Source organism: Pelophylax lessonae (genome assembly GCF_965119305.1).
Source record: "Pelophylax lessonae genome assembly, chromosome: 11".
In the NCBI taxonomy this organism is placed as follows: domain Eukaryota; kingdom Metazoa; phylum Chordata; class Amphibia; order Anura; family Ranidae; genus Pelophylax; species Pelophylax lessonae.
The window spans coordinates 57,670,405-57,690,595 of NC_138778.1; the positions used below are offsets into that span (position 1 = coordinate 57,670,405).

At 43.7% G+C, this 20,191-nt stretch overlaps 1 protein-coding gene across 1 annotated transcript in view; it reads right to left on the reverse strand.

Annotated features, from left to right (window-relative positions):
• Positions 1 to 15,381, reverse strand: part of PLTP (phospholipid transfer protein) — a 122,144-nt gene extending 106,763 nt beyond the window's left edge. Inside the window, exon 1 of the mRNA XM_082272065.1 lies at positions 15,237 to 15,381. The gene's annotated coding sequence lies outside the window, so the exon portion shown is untranslated. The remainder of the gene's footprint in view (positions 1 to 15,236) is intronic.
• Positions 15,382 to 20,191: the final 4,810 nt, after the last annotated feature.

Below are 20,191 nucleotides of genomic sequence, written 5' to 3' on the forward strand. Positions count from 1 at the left end.
GCCTTCTATATTTAGACAACATTTGCTTATCCCGTACTTTAGTTTTAATGAATGCCTAAGAGCAATATTTTGTGCTTTTATGCATCTGCCTAGAGTTTCATTTTCGTTGAAGAAGTTTTTAATATAATTTTCAAATTTCTTTAAAAGAAAAAAAGAGCAATATGCTCACATTATCAAATGTATCATTGAAAAATGGCATAACAAAACATTGTAAAGTTTCAGTTTAACAAACGCCAGTGAGATTTTTGTGACAAAGAGATTGAGCAACACAACAGCTTTGAAGAAGGACTTTTTTTAGTGAGATGTAAATATTTTTCATTATGTGTTTTTTTGTCTGAGGTGGAAGAGTCATGAAAAAAATGTTTTGCTGTTCACAACAGGAGATTTCTTAGTAAAGAACTCACAGTTTTGTTCCTACAGTCAACACACTAACAAAACACAAACAGTATATTCTTTGGAATGGAAGTCATTTGTCTGATGGTCTGCCAATGTTGGATGGTTGTGTGACCTCTCGGTGTGACCGAGGCCCCCTGCCTTTTCTGTTTAAAAGAAATCCCTCTGTAGAGACTAGAGATACACTTCTTACATATTCTGTTATACTATAATTTGATACACTTGCAAAATGTTGCATTTACGATACATTCCTTATATTTATAATTGTAAAAAAAGTGTCCCCTAAACCCTGTCATAAAAATACACAATTTGCTATTTAAAACACTTCAGAAGACCAATTTAATTATCGGATCAATCAAATGAATCATAATTTATTCTAAATGATAAAATATAAGAGCAGATGGTTCATGGGTGACCTACTTCCCAGTATAGTATTCAACCTTCCCTTAAGCTTCCTGTCAATCTGTTACAAGCTTTGGTCAACACCAAGGCAGCCGTTGGTACAAATATGTTGTACATTTTACACTTGGAAAAAAAGGAAAATTACAGGCACAAAGCTTATCTGTCTCCTTTATATCCCCCCTCCGCCCAGATACTCACACTAACATTTTAAAAAGTAATTATAAAGGAAACCTGTCTCGTACAGTTGTCACAAGGACAGTAGATGATGGGCTGCAGGAAATAAAATAGCTCTATTCCCTCCCAGGAGTAATCGCATTCAGAAAATCCGACAAGCTGGTTGTACTGAAGTCGATCGATGCATTGACTTCAGCACAACCAGCCTGCCCATAGATGGTTGGAGTTCAGCAGGGAACGGCCGAGATTCGATCCATCTATGGTTGGCTTAACCACTTTACCACTGGAGGATTTTGATGTCTTACGTCCAGGCCACTTTTTGCGATTCGGCAATGTGCGACTTTAACTGACAATTGCGCGGTCGTGCAGCGCTGTACCCAAACAAAAGTTACGTCCTTTTTTTCCCACAAACAGAGCTTTCTTTTGGTGGTATTTGATCACCTGTGCAATTTTTACTTTTTGCGCTATAAACAAAAATAGAGCGTAAATTTTGAAAAAATAACAATATTTTTCACATTTTTTTATATGAAATTCCCCCCAAAAAAATGTAAAAATCAATTTTTTTTAAATTTTTGGCCAATTTGTTTTTTGCTACCTATGTTTGGTAAAAAAATCGCAATAAGCATATTTTGATTGGTTTGCGCAAACGTTATTGCGTTTACTAACTAAGGGAAAGATTTCTGTCATTTTTGGTGTTTTTTTTTTAACAAATAATGGCGGCGATCTGCGATTTTTTTGCAGGACTGCGACATTGCGGCGGACAGATCGGACCCTTGACTGACATTTTTGACACTTTTGGGGGTACCAGTGACATTACTACAGTAATCAGTGCTATAAATATGCACTGTTACTGTAAAAATGACACTGGCGGGGAAGGGGTTAATTTTATTGGTGATCAAGGGGTTAATGTATGCCTGGTGCTTACTGACGTGTGTGGGGGGAGGGGACTATGTGACACAAGGACAGATCGCAGGTTCAGCTATGCTGAACCCTGCAATCTGACCCTACCTGTCACTTAGGAGATCCACCCGCTTGTGTTTACACAAGCAGGCGGATCTCCACACTCGATTCCCCGACGATCGGGGAAGAGCAGCAGCACGCGCCGCCGAGAGGGGGGAATGTCTGGTGACGTAGGTCTACGTCGCCAGACGTTATCGAGCCACGGCAAAGTTATTGAGCAGCGGCAAAGTGGTTAAGAAGCCATTTGTGACACCAGAAGAAAAAATTGTTGACCATTTACAGTTGACAGTAATTCTAAGCTAACCCAGCATCAATGAAGTGGGTGGCGTACTGCAGGTTAAGAATCCATTCACACCAGATGCTGTGGGACTGTGCTGGGTGGTTATTCCAGTGCAATCTCACCACATGGCTAGGCAAAATGCCTTGTTTCCTTTGTGACCGATTCACACCACTGCATGTAAAAAAGGCAAAATTGTCAATTTCATTGAAAAAAGTTTTAAAAGGTAAAAATTGAAATTAAAGCTTAACAAGATACACTATATTACTAAAAGTATTGGAACGCCTGCCTTTACATGCACATGAACTTTAATGGCATCCCAGTCTTAGTCCATAGGGTTCCATATTGAGTTGGCCCACCATTTGCAGCTCTAACAGCTTCAACTCTTCTGGGAAGGCTGTCCACAAAGTTTAGAAGTGTGTCTATGGGAATGTTTAACCATTCTTCCAGAAACGCATTTGTGAGGTCAGGGAATGATGTAGGACGAAAAGGTCTCGCAGCCTTCGCTCTAATTCATCCCAAAGATGTTCTATCGGGTTGAGGTCAGGACTCTGTGCAGGCCAGTCAAGTTCCTTCATCCTAAACTCGCTCATCCATATCTTTATGGACCTTGCTTTGTTCACTAGTCAGAATTATTTGGGGGAAGGGGGATTATAGTGCGGGGTTGTTTATCAGGGGTTGGACTTGGCCCTTTATTTCCAGTGAAGGGAACTCTTAAGACGTCAGCATAACAAAGCCATTTTTGGACAATTTCATGCTCCCAACTTTGTGGGAACAGTTTGGGGTTGGCTCTTTCTGTTCCAACACGACTGCACACCAGTGCATAAAGACATATATGAGCGACTTTGGGGTAGAGGAACTTGACTGACCTGCACAGAGTCCTGACCTCAACCTCAACTCAATAGAACACCTTTGGGATGAATTTGTGCACAGACTGCGAGTCAGGCCTTCCCTCCAACATTAGTGCCAGACCATAAATGCACTTCTGGAAGAATGGTTAAACATTCCCATAGACACGCTCCTAAACCTTGTGGACAGCCTTACCAGAAAAGGTGAAGCTGTTATAGCTGCAAAGGGTGGTTCAACTCAATATTGAACCCTACGGACTACGATTGGGATGCCAATAAAGTTCATGTGTGTTTAAAAGCAGGTGTCCCAATACTTTTGGTAATATGGTGTATGTTTTATTCTAAGTCATACTTGCGATATAGAATGCCACTAGAGATTCTATCTTTAATACGTTTTACATAAGAGTTTACTTAAGAGTGATTCAATCTGCTCATAGTAAGTTACGTTATGCTACTGTCTTTTTTACTTTGTTTCTGCAGCATGTCTTAACCTGCCAACAACTTGTGCATGTTAATGGTTTTCCCGGCTATGTACATGTCAGGTCAAAAACAGGACCGGAGGGCTTAGGAAGAACGCTATCACATCCCCACTGGGAAAATGGATCATAATCCATAGTGCACACTATGCTCTGTACTCTTTAACCATAACACATCCTATGTATATTCAGCACTAATATATCTTTAACATATTTTAAGTATAATCAAGCATAAACCTTTTGCATGTAAAGCAGAACCCCTGCTTTTCCTCCAAAGAATCCTTGGTCTATGCAGTCATTCTATGACAAAACACCTGGGGAAATGCTTTTCTTGCCCTGCTGTAAAACTGTCTCTGTTAGTCAAGAAACTTGGGAAGATCTAAGATGACTGAGTGTATTACCTCAGTGTAACCTGACAGTAGTGCCAGAGACTGTCACTTGAGACTGAATAATAAACCAAAGTTAAAATTGTTTATGCCTGCCTCCAAAGACGCCCAGGTGTGTTGTTGCAGGCGTTTTTTTGGGCATTTTTAGGCGTCTTTGGAGGCAGGCATAACATCTGAACTTCTGTATAGGGGTATATATACACACACACATATATGTATATATACACATACACACATATAGGTGTGATAGGAGCAGAGCCCTATGCCTGCAAATAATTTCATTAGCACAGACATAGGGTTCTGCTACTTTCACACCTATATGTGTGTATGTGTATATATACATATATGTGTGTGTGTATATATACCCCTACACAGAAGTTCAGATGTCATGCCTGCCTCCAAAGACGTCCACAAAAAAGCCCAATAAACGCCTGCAACAAAAAAGGCCAGGTGTGAAAGTAGCGGAGCCCTATGCCTGCTCTATTGCAATTCTAATACAAATGATCTTTTTTCTATGGCGGTCACCCTGACATGGAAGAGTTTGGTCACCCTGCCATAGCAGTCAGAGTCAGTTCACCCTACACTACACTACGGTCACCCTGACACTTAACACTTTCCCTACAGAAACTAGATTATTGATTCTAACTATAGTGGAAAATAGTACCCTAACTACACTAGATATCCCTTTCCTCACACTAATAATTGCTAAATGACACTTTTGAAGCAGGAGTAACAGAACTGCTTCCACTCTCTTCCACAGCCCCTGTATTACAGTGCTAGAGATTTGGCGGGGCTATATTATATACTGGGGGGCGTATTCACTACTGATTGGCCTCTGGACCCCCTAGTCACTCCAATCACATTTCTAGCATCCTCCTGCCCCCTCAATTGGCTTTTACTGATGGTTCTGGTCCAATCACGGGCTTTTAAAGCCCAGTTCCTGTCCCATTGTATTTTGGTCGGTTCTGGTTGCCGAATTCCGAACTTTTTCCGCAAAAAGTTCGGAATTCGGCCGAATTTCAAACAGTCAATGTTCGGGTCGAACCGATGGTCGACCTGAACCGTTTGATCATCCCTAATTGTTATTCCTTCACTGTTTGTCTCCTAATACAGTTTGACTGTCACTCAGCGTGGGAACTTGATTCTTCGAACCTGGATGGCTTCTTGATCTGCTGGACTCCATCTTCAAATTACTCTATCCCACTTTTCTGCTAAGTCACCTAAGATGGTATTATACCGCATTTTACCACATTTTTGAATAACATTATTCCCCCCCCCCTTTTTTTTTTGGGCTCGCACTTGCCCCTACCTGAGGCTCCTCCTCCTGCTTGCCAGACTTATCAGACTTATTTTGAGTTATGCTTTTTTTGCTGATACCTGCATGCTATTATATGTCTCCCCTGGTCACCACCATACATCTTGCCTACTACCAATACTTATAAGCGGCTGTGTCACCTGTCGGTTGCCACTGCTGCCCCCTTCTCACCTATGGAACCCTCCTTTTGGAGACTTCCAGAGGTTATTCACCTCCCTCAGTGCAGACAGTCAATCTCTGCACTGACGGAAAGTTTTTATTTTTTTCCTCCCCCTGACTTTGCGATTATCTCTGTCTACTCCAATGTCTCTTTTGTTCTCTTCCCTTCCCTCTCTGTGCTTTTCCGCCTTCCTCTTTCCTCTGCCTTTCCCTCCCCTTCCCTTTGCTCGCCGGGGGGGTCCGACCCCCATACCCACACTTTCTAAGTTTGGCTATTCTCTCCCTACCAACCCATGGCCGCCATGAACATTTTGACCCTTAATGTCCAGGGTCTTAATTCCCCACAGAAGCGCTGCAAGGCCTTCCGCTCGCTTGCCTCGCTAGATGTGCATGTTGCCTGTTTGCAGGAAACTCACTTTTCTGCCTCACATACCCCTAACTACCTAACTGCCTCTTTCCCTCAGTTTTTCACAGCCTCTGCTACTGTCAAGAAGAGGGGGATTTTAATAGCTTTTCATCGGACTGCTCCATTCACGCTTCATACATCTATTGCGGACCCTGAAGGTAGGTACCTTATACTTATTGGCACTTTACTGGACACAGACGTGACCCTGGCTTTGTACTACGCACCCAACTCCACCCCGAACTCCTTCCTCTCTCACTTTCTTCAAACTGTTGAAAACCATAAGAAAGGTATGTCTATTCTTTGCGGAAACTCTAACCAGGTCCTCTTATCCTTTTCTGGACAAATCTCCCGTGACACCCTCTCTATCCCCACATCCACTCACCTTTCAGCACCTGCTCCAAACTCATTCTCTAGTCGACGCATGGCGCGAACACAACCCATCCAAACGCCAATACACTTTCTATTCTAATCTTCACAAAACGTATAGACCATATTCTCACTTCTGTGGCAACTTCTCCCTCTCTCTTGGCTTCATCTATTTTACCAATTCCTTGGTCTGACCACAATGCAGTTTCCTCTTTTGATTCCCAAATCCACAAACAACATAATTTCTCCTCGTCTTTGAACAATACTCTTCTTGCTCATCCTTCCCATAGAATTGAAGTAGCTACGGCAATAAAAGACTATATCACTCGCAATGACACCACCGATGTTGCTCCACTCACGATTTGGGAAGCTCACAAATCTGTGATCAGAGGTACCCTCATCAGCTTAGCATCCCGACGTAAGAAAGAACATTGACTCACCTATCAAGCCCTAGATTCAGCTTTTACCCGGGCCCATAACTGTTTACAAGCACACCCCACCCCTGAGAATAAGAAGATTCTTGACAAGGCCACTCTGGAACTAGACCTGTTCCTCACTGATTCGGCCCGAAAAACAAATCAGACACTCCCAGCATAGGTTTTATTCTAAAGCGACTAAACCAGACACCTTCCTTGCCCTCTCTCTTCGCAACGCCACCATCACCCGAAAACCAATCCGCTTGAAAACTTCCCCCACAACCTACACTAGCAACCCGTCAAAATTCTTGAAACCTTTCGCCACCATCTCTCCAAACTTTACTCCCCGTCTCAGCCCCCGACTGATTCCCAAGTCTCCGAGCTTTTCGCCGGTGTTACCTTGCCCACCCTATCCGATTCCCAAAGTGATGCCCTGGAACAGCCTATCTCTGACCTAGAAATTGGTAATGCGATCAAAAGCCTTAAGCTTAACAAAAGACCTGGCCCTGACGGTTTCACCGCTTCCTACTACAAGCATTTTTCTGACCTATTAACCCCCATGCTCTCTAAGGCGTATAATTCTATACTTAAAGGCCACTCCTTTGGCCTAGATTCCCTCAAAGCGGCCATCTCCATGATACCTAAACCGCAAGCTGACAACTCCTCCTGGTCCAATTACCGCCCAATATCTCTTCTCGACATTGACATAAAAGTGATGGCCAAAATACTGTCTACACGCCTTAACCCGATCATAGGATCGCTGATCCATAAAGACCAAACAGGCTTCATCCCTTGCCGGCAAGCTGGAGACAACCTACTCATACATCTTTCCTATCTTGCTCGTCGTCGTAACGTCCCTGCTTGCTTTGTCTCCCTTGATACAAGGAAAGCATTTGACTCTCTGACCTGGTCTTACTTACAAACTGTATTGCACAGATGGGGTTTTGGTCCTCACTTTCTTTCCTGGATCTCCTCACTCTATTCTTCACCCGTCAGCGTTTGTCCGCTACGCAGGTTTTCAATCTTCTCCTTTCCCTATCAAATCCGGCACCAGGCAAGGCTGCCCCTTATCCCCTCTCCTCTTTGCACTCGCAATTGAACCCCTAGCCCTGATATTAAAGGCCTCAAACCTGGTGGACATCACCACAAACTATGCCTATTCGCAGATGATATCCTCTTATTCCTCACGTCCCCCTCTCACCTCTGCCCCTAATCTTCTTTTTACCCTGACCCAGTTCCCGAAAATCTCCAGTCTAGTTATTAACCCCACAAAATTGATAGCGCTCAATGTCTCCTTACCCCCCCCCCCCTCCTCTCACAACTATGAACAGTACTTCCCTTTTCCTGGGCGACACACTACCTGCCCTATCTAGGAATTAAGTTGACAGCAGACCCCCTAGAGCTTTTTGCAGCCAACTAGCCCCCCATGCTACACCACCTAACAAAATTGATGGCATCATGGTCTCCATTGCCTCTTGCCTGGATAGGACTCATCACCGTTACCAAGATGGCTGTCTTGCCTAAAATCTTGTATCTATTCCGATGGGGTAAGACCAGACCCAGAGTTTCACGCAGAATTCTCCATCTCCACAAACTCCAAGGTGGCTTGGGTCTCCCACAATATGTCAAGTACTATCAGGCGGCCCAATTAGCCCAGCTGACCAAATGGCATGCCACCCAAGAAATCCCCCTTTGGGTGCCCCTCTAAAAGGTCGAATGCAATCCCCTCTATGTTGCTAATTTATTATGGCTGACACCGCCTGACCGTCGGTCAGTGTCGAATCCTATCTTACTTCATTCCCTGCATCTTTGGGATACCCTAAAATTTAAGCATAAGCTCCAATCGCCCCACAACCTTCTGCTTTTATTTCTACACAACCCATCCTTCCCCCCAGCCTGGGAAGCCCCATCTACATTCCGTAATTGGGCAACAGCTGGCCTTCTTAGAGCACATTCCTTGATCACATTCAACTCCTTTAAGCCTTTTCCAACGCTTTGTGAATCTTTTAACATACCAAGCTCAGAAATCTTTCGCTATCTACAAATTAAGCACTTTCTGGCTGAATGTATCCGCACTGACTCTTCCTTGCCCAACATGACTTCTTTTGAACACACTTGCCTCCATGACCCACATACCCAGGGCCTTATTTCATTGCTATACTCCATACTCACCGACTCCCCTGACCGTACTCCTCCCGCATATACTACTAAGTGGGAACAAGATCTAGGGTCCTCCATAGATGTTGAAGATTGGCCCAAAATCTGGCAAACAACGAAAGCGGCCTCACAAAAAATAGTAGCCTCGGAAACAAACTACAAAGTGCTAATGCGATGGTATTTAGTACCCGCACGCAGTGCAAAATATTCACCCTCCTACTCTGCAACATGCTTTCAGGGTTGCCTGGATGCAGGCACACACATGCACATCTGGTGGACCTGTCCAATGGGGCAAAAGTTTTGGCAGGCCATCTTCCATATTCTCTCCACCCTGATGGACAAGCCAATCTCGCCCAACCCCCTCCCGGCTCTCTTGAATGTAAAGCCAGATAATGGGTTGACAATTTTCTTTCCCCCAATTTTGATAACTCCCTATTGATGCCCTAAACCATATCTGGGGTTTCAATACCTCCACCCCTTATGTATTGCCCCCCCCCCGGTGATCCTTCCTCTTCCCCCCCTCCATCCATCCCTCTCCCCCTTTATCCTTGTCCCCTCTTGTTACCCCCTTCTCCCTGTCCCCCCCCCCTTCCCTGCCCTACTTCCTCCTTTCTGCATGCATATGTTGTAGCACCTACAACGTCACAGTTTGGTTATGCCTTGTGATTTTAAATACGGCTAAATGATTATCGTATACAACCTACTCCCTCATTCTGGCTGACTGTAACCCATGTTTCTCCTGTTTGGTTGGATACCCGTAAGGTTCCTCTCACCCCCCTGCCCCATCCAACACGGTACTGTAAACTTGGGTACTGTTCCCTTCCAGTACAACAGTTGATTGGTTGCGCCTCCCCGCCTAGGCACAGCGAGCTCCCTTTACGGGGTGCCTGTGGGTTGGCAGCGCCAGTCACCACTCTCTCATGAACACCCATCTTACCTCCCCTTGTCTACCAACCCTCATGATTTATCTGTAGTTACAGTTGTTTATTATACTCTGTTACCAATCTTTGATTGCACTTTTTCTCATTATTCTGTATGTCAAACGTTGTTACTCATTTGCATTCTTCAATAAAAATACTTGAAACAGAGAAAGTTCAGGGCCAGTAACTCAAAGCATTGGAGCCCAAACATGAATGACCTAATGCATGCAAAGAACCTCATAGAAGGAGACACAGATAGGATGGACCTATTCCACCACACATTGTGGAGTTGATCCATGTTTAGATTCTCTCAGGTATTCCAAAACCTCTTGACATCTTAATCAACAACACCACTTGATGTTCACACAGTACTAATGCCCATAAAATAGATAGCAATCCCTGCCATAGCTTCCACTCATTCCCCCATAACTCTCCTACTTCCCTTCCCTCATCTTCTCCAATATTTTCTGCATCCATTCTACAAGCAATATCATGAGCTTTTTACCTGTACCCTATTTTTTATTTGAAAATCAATAAAAAGATTTACCAAAAAGCATTGGGGCCTTTAGACTAACTAGTATTCTTAGAAGGAGAGAGCAACAAGGGTTGCCTACATATTTTGGTCTGTACAATTTTATTTATTTTTTATTACCTGACAGCTTTTCATATGTGCAAGCTTAAGTTTCATATATGGTAAAGATTATGTGGGGTCTCCTTGTCCTCACTGGACTTATTTTTCAATTATTTTCTAATGTAAACAGGAACACACGATGCTTGGCAAAGCTGAAATAAAACAAGGTGGGTGAGAAGAGAGGAAGAAGCAATGGCAGAGGGATCTTTACTCCCTTGTGACCCAGAACAATAAATCCCACCTGTAACTGAAATATCACATTTTTGGTGGATTGATCCAACAGAAAAGCAAAAAAAACAGGATGCAAACAACAGAAGCCTAGAGCCATAAATTGTCTTTCATTGATGGAATGATCCGTGAAGCCTGGCTAGCTATTATGTACAGTGCCCCTGGAAAGTATTCACAGCACTTCAACTTTTCCACATTTTGTTATGTTACAACCTTTTTCCAAAATGGATTAAAAAATTTTATTTTCCTCAAAATTGTACAAAGAAAACCCCATAATGACAATGTGAAAGAAGTTTGTTTGAAATCTTTGCAAATTTATTAAAAAAAAAAAAAAACGAATATGTACATAACTATTCACAGCCTTTGCTCAATACTTTGTCGAAGCACCTTTGGCACCAACTACAGCCTCAAGTATTTTTGAGTATGATGCTACAAGCTTGGCACACCTCATTTTGGGCAGTTTTTCCTATTCTTCTTTGCAGGACCTCTCAAGCTCCATCAGGTTGGATGAGGAGCATAGGTGCACAGCCATTTTCAGATCTCTCCAGGGACATTCACAGAGTTGTCCTGTAGCCACTCCTTTGTTATCTTAGCTGTGTGCTTAAGGTCATTGACCTGTTGGAAGATGAACCTTCACCCCAGTCTAAGGTTCAGAGCACTCTGGAGCAGGTTTTCATCAAGGATGTTTCTGTACATTGCTGCATTTCCCTTGATCCTGACTAGTCTCACAGTTTCTTCCTCTAAAAAACATCCCTACAGCATGATGCTGCCACCACCATGCTTCACTGTAGGGATGGTAATGGTCAGGTGATGAGCGGTGCCTGGTTTCCTCCAGACATGCCACTTGCCATTCAGGCCAAAGAGTTCAATCTTTGTTCATCAGACCAGAGAATTTGTTTCTCATGGTCTGAGAGTCCTTTAGATGCCTATTGGCAAACTCCAGGCAGGCTGTCATGTGCCTTTTACTAAGAAGTGGCTTCTGTCTGGCAACTCTACCATGCAGGTCTGATTGGTGGAGTGCTACAGAAATAGTTGTTCTTCTGGAAGGTTCTCCTCTCTCCACAGAGAAACGCAGGAGCTCTGTCAGACTGACCATCAGGTCCTTGGTCACCTCCCTGACTAAGGTCCTTCTCCCTGTTCACTCAGTTTGGCTGGGCGACCCGCTCTAGTAAGAGCCCTGGTGGTTTTAAACTTCTTCCATTTTTTGATGATGGAGGCCAATGTGCTCATTGGGACCTTCAATGCTGCAGAAGTTTTCTGTTTCTGTAACCTTCCACAGATCTGTGCCGTGATACAATCCTGTCTCAGAGGTCTACAGACAATTCCTTGGACCTCATGGCTTGGTTTGTGCTAACATGCATTGTTAACTGTGGGACCTTATATAAACAGGTGTGTGCCTTTCCAAATCATATCCAATCAACTGAATCATGTCCAATCAACTGAATTTTCCACAGGTGGGCTATAATCAAGTTGTAGATCATCTCAAGGATGATCAGTGACAACAGGATGCACCTGAGCTCAATTTTGAGTGTCATGGCAAAGGCTGTGAATATTTAGGTACATGTGTTTTATTTCATTTTTTATTTTTAATGAGTTTGCAAAGATTTCAAACAAACTTCTTTCACATTGTCAATATGAGGTATTGTTTGTAGAATTTTAAGAAAAATAATGAATTTATTAATTTGGAATAAGGCTGTAACATAACAAAATGTGGAAAAAGTGAAGCAATGTGAATATTTTCCAGGTGCACTGCATTACAGCAAATCATTTTCACTGCATTATAAATTTTCTAATACGTGCTTGTCTTCAAATATGTTTTAAAATCATATAATAGAATGACAATTGGGCTGCCTGTCACATGCGGTCTCAGAGAGCTTATATGAAAAGTCTATTTCTGCACTTCAGTTGATGGTGCATTTTTATCCTTTGCCTCTGTAGATGTGAGAGAAATGCAGCACAGGTAAACATAGAGCTTATGCACTAAAAAGATTAATTGTATGAATACAATTATTTAAAGTATACGTTAAGCCAGAACGTCTTCTCTTGGTTTTGAATAAAGCAGGGAAAGAATAGAACCCCACTAAGGTATTCATTGCTGTATGTATCCTTGCTGGAGAGATTCACCCTCTTTAAATGTCATGTTGGCCATTGTCACCAAAACAGAAAGTTATGGTAGATCCAAAAGTTTAGAGCTGTCAACAGAACAGGCGCTGAGGGGAAATCTTTAATTGAGGTCACTCGTTCCAGTAACAACTAAAGCCCCGTACACACGCGTCGATAATTGGCCGTGAATTTTCGGCCAACGTCCGATCGGCCGATTTTCTGCTTGTTAGTATGATGCTTCCGACAACCGACTCCGATTTTTCGTCCGAAAAAAATCTGGTGTGCAGGCTATAAAATTTTTATTGGCCGTCAACATATTGGCCGATTTTCCGTCAGTCAGTACAGATTTCGGCAGACAAAAATCTGATGAGCAAGACTGAGCATGCTCAGAGAAGAAAGAACACACGGAAAGTAAACCAGCACATGACATCACTTCTGAAGTTGGTTTTTGTTGGCCGAGAAAATTTGTGTGCAGTCTAGGCACATTCCAATCAACAAAACACCACTCTGGACAAAAGTCTGACGATCGGTCGGCCGATAATCGTTGCGTGTGTACGAGGCTTCAGTCCTGTTCACATCGGTGCAACTTGTCATGCGATTTGACAGATCAAAATTGCATGACAAATCACACTCTATTTCTGGCTATGGAACTGTTCATATCTGTGTGATTATGACTTGCACTGATTTTGAAAAGGTTCCTGTACTTTTTTTGATGACTTCATGTGCGACTTGCATTGACATCTCTGCATGAAGTCGCACAGATGTCGGCAAGCCGCACATAAGAATCGCACTGAGCAGTGACTTGGAAATCGTGCTGAAATAGAGCGATTTCATTTGGTGGGAACCAGGACTAAGAGTGTCAAGAAATTTATTCTCCTATCGTTGCTTTTTCAGTGCAGGAAGTGAAGGCAAATCTCCTCAACCAAAGGCAGGGGCAGAAAAAAAACAACTGATGGATTTTAACCATTCCTATTATTTTACAATCAAACCAGCACATACTATCCTATTCTGCTTGTTATGATATGGATGTGCTGTTCTACCATTTTAATTTTAAATCTGCAAAAAATAGAAAAAAAAATCATCATCTTTTTTTTGACCTGGAAAAGCTTGTTGGAATTTGCTGAAACAAAAGTCCATTAGAAAGCATATAGTAAGAGACGCTCTCGTTAGGAATGTTTAGCTAAGATTCCTAGAACCAAGCAAATCATGTCTGTAAATTGCAGGGTATGTTCAATCTTGCATCTGACTCCTCTGGAAGGGAAAAGGCAGCACTAGAATACACTTGTGAAGTGCTCACTGATTTATAGGCAGTTTGAATAATTTGACTGCGGATAGGATATTTGCAGTTGAGCATCAATGATTAACAACTGTATCGCCATATCCTGCCTTTGCTTGCCTGTTCATCCATATAAAAGAACCTCATTTAGCTACAAACTCTACATTTACTCCTGATAAGAGAACTAAATACATAACAACCTCATCCTCCTGAATCAACCTCACTTCCGAAAAAATGAAATCAGTACAGGAGAGAGTACTGGGATTATGTTAATCTTCCTAGAGCAACTGAGATACAGAAATAAAGTGTGGATGAGCCAGGAACCCATATAGAATGTCAGGTTATATGATGATGAGTTATAAAATCTGGAGAATAACAACTGGGGGGTGGGGGGGGGAGTAGTATTGTTGCTCAAAAATCCCCCTATTATTTGATGAATAAAATGTTATTTGTTGCTATGGGCAGCTGGTCCACTTCCTTCCCACTTTGTGTAATGAAGCATATATCATTCAATAAAATGGATTAGGATTTGAGTAGGATCCCGCCTTTATAAATAAGCAGGACACGGGTAACAAAGTAACAAAAATTATCACCAAAAAAAAGTGGAAATATTTTCAAACTCTGTTAATAAAAAAGGTTTTTAAGCAGGTGAAAAACAATTTGGGGGTGGGAATTACTGTAAAAGTAAGAAATGACAGCCCCATAGGGGATCAGTGATCTTTTATAGAATGGTCATTCATCATGATACCTGCCTGTGTATGAACTGAGCAAGCCATGAGTACTGTCATTTCCAGCTACATCACTGCAAGACATACCTAATACAGTATGTGACTCCATACTACTGAGATGAAAGGCATAGATTTCAAGTTCCAAAATGTCATATTGCTCAAAGCAAAGGGCAATACTCAAAGTAATCCATTTCAAACAATCATCCATTGTTTTCCTGATTTCTATGAACCAGTGAAAGGTGGATGGTCAATGGTTGCTCTAGGATACTCTATAGTACATCCATTCTCTTTGGATTGCTTTATTAACTTCTATGAACCAGTGAAATGTGGATGGTCAATGGTTGTTGTAGGATACTCTATAGTACATCCATTCTATTTGGATTGTTTTATTGACTTATTAATGTGTCTACCTATTAAAAGTTAAAAGTAATAATACAAGCTTTAGTAATACAGAGTAATTCATATGATATATATTGGTTGGAAAATTACAAAAAGTCTGAGCTATGGAGAAATAAAAGCACAGGTAATAAGAAAAGCAAACAGATTCATTATAGTCTATTGCAGAATTAAAAGCATATTATTCCCCTGATTACACAGTACTCAGTTCTCACTTACCTAACCCCTGTGCTCACTTATAGATTGTAGATGCTGTGCAGATCCTGAATTGGCACTACAGCAATGATGGGGCTGCAGAGACTTATATAAAGCACACACTCTCATACACACACACACACACACACAGAACGCTCCGCTCCTCCTCTTTCCCACAGACCACACAGCTGGACACATAACAGACCCTGAGGCTGCAGCTCCATGTAATAGAGACTGGAGGTGGAAAAAGCACAACATGAAGACATTAAATACAAACGTATAATGCTAAGCCACAGGAGTCCTGAAATTTGCTCCAAAAAAATACACTGCATAGCAACTCACAATGGCAGCAAACAAAAATTATACTAAGTAAAAACTATGTATACTAAAAAACAATGATAGCAAGCATGTATTAATGTATTAATAAATACACATTTTTTATTTAAAGAGAACCTGTGCTTTATCCATTATAAAAAATATAAAACATTTGCTTTACAGGAGGGAGTGCTGGCAGCATTTACTTGTACAGGCGGTCCCCAGGTTACAAACAAGATAGGGTCTGTAGGTTTGTTCTTAAGTTGAATTTGTTTGTAAATCAGAACAGGTATATTTTTGTGTAGTTCCAGCCAAAAGAATATTTTTTTAGTTTTTTGGATATCATAGGGAAGGGTTGACACCCCTGTATGATTTGTTTTGCTGTCTGTGCCCCTGTTCAGAAGATTTCTCCTCACTTTCTGTCCCTGAGACAATTGGATTTAGAAAATTTTGGGTTGTTGTGGACAGGGCTTTTTTTTCTCAGAAAATAGATGCAGGAACTCAACCACGACCCCTCCAAAATAAAAAAAAAAACCCCGCAAACCCCCCACACACCCCCCAAACTGCATCCAATACTGGGGTGGTCACATTTCACTAAGAGTGGAAGAGCCTTAGAGTCGGTTCACACTAGTGCGACTTGTCAGGCGACTTGTCAGCCTGACAAGTCACGCTCCCTCGCGGTCCATTGACCGCTACAGGACCCGTTCTAATAGGAGCGACACAAGTCGCTCCGACTTAGAAAAAGGGTCCTGTACTACTTCAGGGCGACCTCGGAGCGACTTGCATAGACTTCCATTATGTGAAGTCCCTGCAAGTCGCTCCGAAGTCGTGGTGCACGGGACTGCACAAGTTGCCCCCGAAGTAGTAAGGAGTCGTGTCGCCTCAGTGTGAACCGGCTCTTAAAGAGTGCACAGATAAGCCTTCTTCCACAGCTGCTTACCTCTGCATCCCCATCCACATCTCACCTTCACTCCTCTTCAGCTTTGACATCTGCATGAAACCCCCCCTCCACTCTCCCCCACCCAACCTTAAAAGCTCCAACATCTTCCACATGTCTAACAATTGTTACTGTATTAAGCTGTAGCACCCAGCCAGCTCTAGTACCTCCCCACACACTATAGGTGGCTCTACCTTTTTCACTTGCAGGGAGATCATCCAGTGGGGGTGTGGTCACCCACACTGCACCCTGGGCACCTACATCTCCCATGTCCCCATCCGGACTTAGTGGGAGCCGCTCAGGAGATCAGATCTGTAGGAGTCGTTGGGAGACAAGCTGTCACTTGTAAACACAAAAGCTGGAGTTCCGTGTTTACAAGTGATAGTGCTGAGCAGAAAGCAGAGGACCTGAGCCAGAGGTGATGGAACTGAGTTCCACCAAGTTCCAGCTGAAAAAAAGCCCTGGTTGTGGAAAACAAGGATTGGTGATAAAACTTCAGTAGAGACACCTTTTTCCCATGATAACTCTTCCTAGGGGTAGATTTCCTCTCGCTTCCTGTTGTCTCCCTTCATTTGGAAGTAGGAGTTGTTTGTAAGTCGGATGTTTGTAACCCAGGGACTAGAGGAAAGAAGCACAGCGCCTTCTAAGTGCAGCAAGACATTTATTGAAAAGTAAAGCAGTGTCACACTCACATATTGTAGGTGAACGAGAGGCAGTTCAGCAAGATGTGTGGGTCATCTGGGGCATCACTGGAGCGAGTCCTGGTGGTGGAGGCTGTGAGTCCCGATGAGAGAGGCAGGGGGGTTCCTCCGTTTGCGCAGGGGCAGCCTCGGTGGTGTCCGTGAACTCCCCGTCAGCTGGTGGAACGCTGGCACTCGTGGGTCCTGGGATCCTGACGTCACTCCTGGCGGTGATGCGGGACGCTACGGCGATGCGTTTGTGGAGCATGCGCTCCTTCTTCAGGCCGTGAATGCGCCATATTGGAAAAGGGCATTTATGCTGTGATTTGGACGGTGGCCTGGGAAGGCAAAAGGCGGGGCGTGGATGGCTGAAAGAGGTGGAGGATCGGTGTATGTCCACTAGGGGGAGTGTGTAGGCAAAAAACGGAAGGAGTGGGAACTAATATGGCTGAGTGACAGGGAAGGAGGACAAGAGCAATAAAATATAATATATAAATGAAAACTTAAAAATGGATGACCAGAAAAAGGTTGCAGATTAGAGGGATGGGGATGATGAAGAGGAGGGGGGGGGGGGTGTGTGTAAGTGTCACAGGTGTGCATAGCTGTATGTTTGATACTGAAGGACACAGAAAAGGCGCATAACAGTGGTGAGGCGGAAGGTGGGGGGCATTTGGGGGGGGGGGTTTGGTGGTGTTTTGCATGGACCCCTATATCATAAAAAAGGGGGGGCGGTGGGGATGCGCTAATAAGAGTTGGGAAAGAGTATTAAGGACGAAATGGAGGGAATGGTAGTGGGTGTCTGGGTAGAGGGGGTATTTGGACGAGAAAAGGTTTGGTATAATTAGGAACGGTGGGTAGGATAAGTGTATTAATATGGGGGGGCGAGAGATTTGGAGGGGGTGATATTGCGTGGGGGGGTTTTGGGTTTTATTTTTGGGGGGGTTTTCATGTGGGGGGGGGGGAAGACTGGGGAAGGGGGATGGGAAGAATGTGGGTGAGGTGCATGGAGAAGCGTTACAATAAGGGGTTTGTTTCAATTTCCTCGTTCAGGCCTCCAGGCGCGAGGGTGTAGAGCGTGTAAATCCAGAACGTTTCTCTGTGACACAGTTGCTTGAAACGCTCTGTTTGTGGGAATGAGTTGGGGATGGACTCAATGACCCAGACACGCATACCTGTGGACGATTGTTCGTGGTGTTAGGCAAAGTGTCTGGGCACACTATGTTTATCTTTGCCGGCCTCGACTAGGCGGCGGTGTTCACCAAACCATTTTCTTAGGGTCCGGATGGTTCTCCCTACATAAAACAGACCACAGGGGCAGGTGAGGCAGTAGACCACATATTCTGATGAGCAGTTGTAGAAGTCTATTGAAAAAAGCCAGTTCATGTTTATTGATTATGCCGGCCTCGTGTGCCTGCATAGTCAAAGACCGAGCCTCAGCTTGGAATGGGATCAGAGGATCTCGGTTGAGCTTATGGTGGGTGGAAGTGTCTGAAAGGAGCCTGTGGGCTTCATCTATGTAGTCGGTTTTTTTTGTATTACTATACCTCCGCCGTTGTCAGCCGTCTTAATGACAAGATTGGGGTTCTGGGTGAGCTGCTTGAGGGCTTGTCTCTCACCGGGGGATAGGTTGGAATGTTTGGGATGGGTGGGAGGGGCAGACTGGCAAAGTTTAACAATGTCAGAGTAAACCACTTGGTAGAAGGTTTGAAGTTATGGGCTTTTTTCAATAGAGATTTTTTCACCACACTGTATTTCTACCACATCCCCAAGATCCACAAAAATTCCACCAAGTCACCTGGTAGGCCTATAGTAGCCGCCATGGACAGCCTAACTAGCCCCTTCTCCCAATACGTTGATCAATTCCTCCAACCCCTAGCCCAGAATCTCCCGGCATACATCAGAGATGGAGTGTACCTCCTTGAACAACTTTCCCATTACTCCTGGGAACCATCCTACATGTGGGCATCCTTCGATGTAAACTCCCTATACACCTCCATCCCCCATGACATAGGCCTCAGAGCCGTCACCCATTTTCTCATGGAGGCTCCCACCATTAACCCATAACAAGCCAATTTCATCAGCAAAGCCGCAGAGTTCTGCCTTCACAAAAACTACTTGGAATTCAATGGAGAGTTCTTCCTCCAGGTCACTGGCACAGCTATGGGGGGCAAATTTTGCCCCCAGCTATGCCAACCTCACCATGGGTTATTGGGAAGCCAACAACATCTGGCAAAATAATCTGTTTGCCGCCCACATCATCTACTACGGTCGATACATAGATTACATCATTGTCATCTGGGATGGCCCCGAAACCTCTCTTCCAACTGTTCGTCAGTCACTGCGACAACAACACTTACAATCTCTCATTCACCTCGGTATGTGACCCCCACAGAACTCGCCTTTTTAGACCTCCTACTATACCACCAAGGAAAACACATATTGGCCAAAAACTACACCAAGCCCACTGCAGGCAATTCTTTCCTGCATTTCCAAAGCTGTCACCACCCAAGATGGATCTCAAACATCCCCAAGAGTCAATTCTGCCGACTCAGAAGAAATTGCACCAAGAAACACGACTACACCGAACAGAGCAGCCTACTAACTCAAAAATTTGTTGAGAAGGGTTACCCTCAGCCCCTCATCAATGAAGCTTACTCTCGGTACACAAACATTCCCGTCCCCACCCCCAAAGACGCACCCACAACGCAGCCTATATGCTTCACGATCCAATTCTACGTCAAATTTCGTAGAATGGAACAGATCCTTGCCAAACACTGGCCCATCCTATTGGAAGACCCCCACCTAAAATCCAACCCCCCCCCCCAAGCCTAAGGTTTCCTACCGAAAGGCCAGAAGCATCAAAACTCTGGTAGCCCTGAGCAAACTTAAACAAGAACAAAAAACCCCCACAGCTACCCCATGCCTTATCCCACTCATTGGGATGTACCAATGTCACAAAGCCCTATGTCTTACCTGCAAGCACATACAACATGGACAGAAAGAATTCAACATAAAAGGCAAAACATACACTGCTAGGATTGACGTCA